This window comes from Primulina eburnea, chromosome 12 (genome assembly GCF_022965805.1).
Source record: "Primulina eburnea isolate SZY01 chromosome 12, ASM2296580v1, whole genome shotgun sequence".
NCBI classification, from domain to species: domain Eukaryota; kingdom Viridiplantae; phylum Streptophyta; class Magnoliopsida; order Lamiales; family Gesneriaceae; genus Primulina; species Primulina eburnea.
In genome coordinates this window covers 21,362,952-21,369,953 of record NC_133112.1, presented here as the reverse complement: position 1 = coordinate 21,369,953, position 7,002 = coordinate 21,362,952, and the positions used below count along the sequence as shown (strand labels likewise).

The following is a 7,002-nucleotide window of genomic DNA, read 5'->3' as shown; positions in this document are numbered from 1 at the left end:
CAAGTGAAAGTGGTTTTCTCTTGGTCCTCAGGCGCAATCATAATTTGGTTATACCCTGAATACCCATCCAAAAAACAATAAAACTCATGACCCGCTAACCTCTCAAGCATTTGATCAATGAAGGGCGTGGAAAGTTATCTTTACGGGTAGCATCATTTAATTTCCTATAATCAATGCACACATGCCATCCTGTAATTGTCCTAGTGGGTATTAGCTCATTTTGTTCATTTGTGATCTGTAATCCCACTTTTTTCGGCACACACTGAACGGGACTTACCCATGCACTATCAGATATAGGATAGATAATACCTGCATCAAGGATTTGATAGTCTCTGCTTTTATTATCTCTTGCATCTTTGGATTTAATCTTCTTTGAGGTTGCATAAGAGGTGAGTACTTATCTTCCATCAAGATCTTGTGCATGCAGACTGATGGATTGATTCCTTTGATATCCGTCACCTTCCACGCAAATGCACTTTTGTGCGCCTTCAAGACTTTCAACAGTTTGTCCTCCATCACATCTGTCAAAGCAGCAGAAATAATGACAGGTAAAGTGTTGTGCTCACCTAGGTATACGTACTTTAGGTGTGGAGGCAGTGGTTTGAGCTCGAGTGTCGGTGACTCCTCCAGGCTTGACTTCTGTGGGCTCAAGTCTTTTCGATCTCCCAAATCCTCTAACATCATCCTCATTGGCTTTCTCCATGGATGGTTGGCATTAAAGTATGCCACTATTTTAGCTTTTTCTTCGTCCAATTTTTCTTCTCCCAATTCAGTAGTGATAGCGGCTTCCAAAGGATCCCTAAGAGCATCCTGCACATAGTTAGACATAAGAGAATCAAAAGCATCAATTCTAAAACAATTATCAGAATGCAAAGTGTGCTTAAGTGCATTAAAGACATCAAAAGTAATCTCTTCCTCCCCCACTCTCAATCTCAACTTCCCCTCTTGAACATTAATCACGGCCTTTCCAGTTGCAAGGAATGGTCTCCCCAAAATCAAAGGCATCTCCATATCCTCCTCCATGTCTAGCACCACGAAATCAGCAGGAAAAATAAACTTATTTACTTTCACTAGCACATCCTCAATAACTCCCCGCGGATACTTGACAGATCTGTCTGCCAGCTGTAAAGACATCCTCGTTGGCTTAGGTTCCCCCAACCCAAGTTTCCTGAACACAGACAAAGACATAAGATTAATACTTGCACCAAGATCACACAAAGCTTTGTGAAAAACTACATCACCAATCATGCAAGGAATAGAGAAACTCCCTAGGTCTTTTAGTTTCGGTGTGATTTTGTTTTGCACCAAAGAGGAGCAATTTTCAGTTAAGTTCATTGTCATGTGATCCTCTAACTTCCTCTTATTGGCCAATATGTCCTTCAAAAATTTAGCATAACTAGGCATTTGCATTAAAGCATCGGCGAAGGGAATATTGATATGCAATTTTTTAAATACCTCAAGAAACTTACCGAATTGTTCATCTAGTTTTGCTTTTTTCAATGCTGTAGGGAAAGGTGGAGGAATAAAAATTTTAGGTTGTGCAGTGGGTGCTAGTGTAGAGTTAGAAGACTAACTTTAAATGTCGCAGTCTGCTCATCCAATGTTTGAGTTTTCTCTTTCTCTCTTGACTCCAAAACTTTCCCACTCTTAAACTCAATGGCCTTCACTTGCTCTTTTGGATTAGTTTCGGTGTTACTTGGCAAGGTGCCTGGCTCTCTACTTGCTATCATCTTCGCTAACTGACCAATCTGATTTTCAAGCCCTTTTATCGATGCATCCTGATTTTGAAGTCTAGTTTCAGTGGATGAAACAAACTTAGACATCATCTGCTCCAAATTGGACTTCTCTTCTCTAGGAGGATCAGATCTGTACATCGGTTGTTTCCTATATGATTGTCCTCCTTCTGGTCTATTCTGGCTGTTTTGACCACCCAATGAGAAGTTTGGGTGTTGCCTCCACCCCGGATTCTATGTGTTCGAATAAGGGTCATTCCTTGCGCGGTTTTGGACCCCTACTTGATTTATTGGTGCCCCTTCTTGCACATAAAATGGATTGTCATCTTGACAGTCCTTCACATAGTGTTCTCCTCCACACTTTTCACAAAATATCTCTTGAAGACGCATAGCCGTGCCACCCACATTCAAGCTGTCTAGTTTCCTGTTCAAAACATCAAGTTGTGCAGTAATAGCAGAAAGGTCAGTTACCTGGTGAACTCCTGCACTTTTCCGCGGGTTGTTCCTTTCAGATTGAGGATGATAACTGCTCGCAGTCATTTCCTCCAACAACTCATATCCTTCTTCCGCAGTTTTTCTCAATAAGTTCCCACACGCTGCAGCATCTATCATAGTGCGGTTAGAAGTAAGCAAACAATAATAAAATGTTTGAACGACTAACCTAAGTGGTAATTCGTGATGTGGGCATCTTCGTAGTAGATCTTTGAAGCGTTCCCATGCCTCATATAAAGACTCCTGATCGAATTGAGCAAATGTAGTAATGTCTGCCCGCAGCTTCATGGTCTTTGATGGAGGAAAGTATTTAATGAGAAATTCTTTCGCCATGTCTTCCCATGTAGTGATCGAACCTACAGGCAAACAATTTAACCATGCTTTAGCTTTATCACGTAGAGAGAAAGGAAACAACCGCAATCTAACAGCATCATCAGAAACTCCATTGAATTTAAAAGTATCACAAATCTCAAGAAAATCCGCGATGTGCGTGTTTGGGTCATCCACTGCAGTTCCTCCAAATTGGACTGTGTTCTGAATCATCTGGATTATAGCTGGCTTGATTTCAAAGTGATTTGCCCGCACGATAGGCCTCACAACGCTAGGGCGTGCACCCTCCAAAGAAGTCTGGGCATACTCTAGCATCGGTATGCGGCTTGGCATCTCAACTTGTCTATTTTCACGCTGTTCCTCCTCACGTTCTTGCTCGTGTCTCTCCATTAGTTATTTAAGTCTCTGTTGTTTTCTTCTCCTGCGGAAGGTTCTTTCAATTTCAGGATCGAATTCAAGCTCCATGTCAAGTGACTTTGGCATGCACTAGACAAGATATCTGTAATAAAGTATGGAGTGTTAGCTCAAGAAAAATAAAATAATGCTAAAGAAAATAACTAAAAATAAAATTGTAGATTAACAGTCCCCGGCAACGGCGCCAAAAACTTGATCGAGCAAAACTTGCACTATGGAATCCTCAATAAAAATATGATTTTGTATGCTCAAAATTAATCGCAAGTGTACGATGTCAAGTAATAGTATGATGTATGTGAGTACGAGTATCGTTCCACTGAGAACGGTATTTAACAATTATTCTTTTCAGTTATGAGATCTTTAGCAACGAAAATTTGATTGAGTGATTAATACTACTGTGCTCAAAGAAAGATGCAAATAAAATGATTTAATAAGTAATGAATGAGGATTAATATCTAAAATGTTGAGTGAAATTCAATAAGAAATGAATTTGCTGGGAATTTCGGTTCACCTACCCCTCGTTAATTAATTAATTTATTCGATAATGATTGTATGCTTCCGACAGGATTTCCTATTCAATTAAACACACTCTCTCGAGCTATGCCAAACTAATTCGACTCAATGAAGTAATTAAATGTCTTTAATTATTTATCAAGAGTGAATCGCATGTCGATTTATGAAACCCCCTAGTTTTCGACCCTAAGGACTATGACTATCGGCGCGTATCCAATTTCATATGTCTATGTAAATTGTAGATCCACGGATTATACTACTCGTTCTTATCACAAGTTATTCTCTCGAACTCACTCGCAATATAAAAATGTTGTTAAAGTTAGCTACGCTCTAACAACACAATAAAACAATAGTATAATCAAGAATAACGCAACAATCGAATAAAAATTAATTCACATCAAAGTTTGGGGTAGGATCCCCTTAAATCTCAACAAATATTAAGGTTTATCTACTAAAATTCATAGTGACATTAAGCAAAACTAAGTTCAAATGATAAAAACTGAATTAAAAATACTAGTGTTGACGAAAAACACGAAGAACGACGCCCGTAGAACTTCAAATCTTAAATCCAAGCGCAAAGTGCTCTCTGTAGAATACCTGGAGCATGCGGTTTCTGGCGCTCGGGCAGTAGGGAATTACCGCTCGAGCGCCAATTCTTCTGTAACTTTTCTCTTCTCGGCTCCTGGGTCGCGCTCGAGCGGTAGAAAACAACCGCTCGAGCGCCGACCTCTCTGGAATTCTCCTTGGCCTTTAACCTCTCGCGCTCGAGCGGTACGATTTCACCGCCCGAGCGCCAACTCTTCTGCACCTTATTTCCTTGACTTGGCACTTGGCTCCGATTTTTGTTTTTCCGGTAATTTTTCCTGCATTTCGTCACATCCAAGTGAGACATGATCACATGCAAATGTTTACTCTAAAATGAACAGAATGTAGACGAAATGTACGCTTGCACAATGCAAACAAACACAAATTCATGCAATAAAACACGTAAAAATCACACATATCACCAGGCTGTAGCGAATGCAGGGGCAAGGCCTAGACCAGAGGAAGTGTATGAGAGGTTTCAGAGGATGAATCCTAAGGAGTTTTTGGGATCTACTGACCCGATGGTGGCAGAGGGATGGATTAAATCCATCGAAGTGATCTTTGACTTCATGGAGCTACAGGATGCACACCGAGTCCATTGTGCCATATTCCTTTTAGCAGGAGATGCCAGAAGTTGGTGGGACAGTGCGTCGGTGGCAATTAATCTGCCGACTTTGTCTTGGACTGGATTCAAGGAAGCGTTCTTCGCCAAGTACTTCACTGAAGAAGTACGATCCCGTCTTATCAGGGAGTTCATGTCGCTACGACAGGGAAACAGCAGCGTAGCAAACTTCGTCAGGAAGTTCGAGAGGGGTTGTTACTTTGTGCCCATCATAGCCAATGATGCCCAGAGTAAGCTGAGGCACTTTATGGATGGGTTGCGGCCGATCTTGCGCCGTGATGTTCGAGTTGCTGGTCCTACAACTTACGCAGTTGCTGTGTCAAGAGCATTGGAATCAGAGCAAGATCTGAGGGATATAGAGGCTGACAGGCAGGGCAAGAGGCCCTATCAGGCACCACCACAACACCCGCAGCAGCAGCATCAGAAGTCCTAGTTTAAGAGGCCGTTTCAGGGGCCGCCAGGGAAGAAACCTTATCAGGGACGGCCGAAAGGCAAGGGTCCTATCCAGCAGCAAGGGGCGCCTCAGAAGCCCGGTAACTTCCCAGTGTGCCAGAAGTGTAATCGCCAGCATCTCGGACAGTGCCTATGGGGATCCGGGAAATGTTTTAAATGTGGAGCTACGGACCACATGTTGAAAGAGTGCCCACACTGGAAGCAGCCCACCCAAGGGAGAGTATTCGCCATGCATGCACATGAGGCGAATCCAGACACGACTTTGCTGACTGATAAACTTTCCTACCAAAGTTCAGTATTATTTTGCCTTGCATGTGGATTTTAATTTGGGATTATTAGTGTTCTAGTATTATTTTCTTAATAACTCGAGATATTGGGTTCTTCAATGCTTAAGGTTTATGTTAGTAATTTTGGGGTATAAGTTAGTTTGTTGTGCTAACGTCTCTCAGGAAATATTTTCATAAAGAGAATAGCTACTCAGGCCCTGATAGATTCAGGAGCCACCCATTCTTTTATCTCGAAAACGTTCGCCAGTCACTTGGATATCAATACCATTGGACTCGACGTGAATTATTCAGTAACCGTCCCATCAGGGGAAGAGCTGTCAGCTACTAGCGTGGTTAGAGATATTGATCTAGAATTGCACGGCCACCTGGTGTATGCTGATTTGATCGTCTTGCCGATGCTAGAGTCCGACATTATTTTTGGAATGTACTGGCTGACAAAGAACAGAGTTCTGATTGATTTTCAGAAGAGGTCAGTATTGGTAAGGCCGCTGGGCATGGAGCAGTTTCTTTTTGAGCCAGCCAGATGGAGAAGCTTCCCCTGCATGTTTTCGTGCATGCAGGCGAGGAGGCTGATTTCCAAGGGGTGTCAGGCCTTCTTGGCCAGTATTATTTCAGCGCCTGATGTGCCCACTCCATCTTTATCTGAAGTCCCAGTAGTCCGAGATTTCCCAGACGTCTTTCCAGACGACGTCGCAGACCTTCCACTAGATAGAGAGGTAGAGTTTTCGATTGATCTCATGCCAGGCACAGTGCCAATCTCTAAGGCACCGTACAGATTAGCTCCAGCAGAGATGTTAGAACTTAAGCAACAGATCTAGGAGCTCCTAGACAAGGAGTTTATCCGCCCGAGTTTCTCACCGTGGGGCGCGCCAGTACTCTTTGTGAAAAAGAAGGATGGGAGCATGAGACTTTGCATCGATTACCGTGAGTTGAACAAGGTAACAATCAAGAAAAAATACCCACTTCCTAGAATCGAAGACTTGTTTGATCAATTGCAGGGAGCCGCAGTGTTCTCTAAGATAGATCTTCGATCAGGGTATCATCAGCTGAAAGTGAAGGATGCAGATGTACAAAAAACAGCCTCAGAACCAGATATGGGCATTACAAGTTCTTAGTAATGTCATTTGGATTGACAAATGCTCCAGAAATTTTCATGGACCTCATGAACCGAGTATTTCAGCCCTACCTGGATCAGTTTGTCATCGTGTTTATCGACGACATTCTCATATACTCGAAGAGCCATGAGGAGCATAGCCAACACTTGAGGTCAGTCTTACAGGTTCTGCAGAGTCGCAAGTTGTTTGCAAAGTTCAGTAAGTGTGAGTTTTGGTTGTAGAAAGTAGCGTTTTTGGGGCATATAGTATCTAGCAGTGGAATCGAGGTGGATCCAGCGAAAGTAGCAGCTGTCAAGGAATGGGTTGAGCCGAAGAATGCATTAGAAATCCGCAGCTTTTTGGGTTTAGCTGGTTACTACCGTAAGTTTATTAAGGGATTTTCATCCATAGCAATGCCACTCACTTCACTAACCAAGAAAAATGCCAAATTTGTGTGGAGTGATGAATGTCAGAAGAGC

At 42.4% G+C, this 7,002-nt stretch overlaps 1 non-coding gene across 1 annotated transcript; it reads left to right on the top strand.

Annotated features, from left to right (window-relative positions):
• The first annotated feature begins 2,403 nt into the window (after positions 1-2,403).
• Positions 2,404-2,509, top strand: LOC140808490 (small nucleolar RNA R71). The gene has a single exon (XR_012112911.1). It is a non-coding gene; the product is annotated as a small nucleolar RNA R71 (small nucleolar RNA).
• The last annotated feature ends 4,493 nt before the right edge of the window (positions 2,510-7,002 follow it).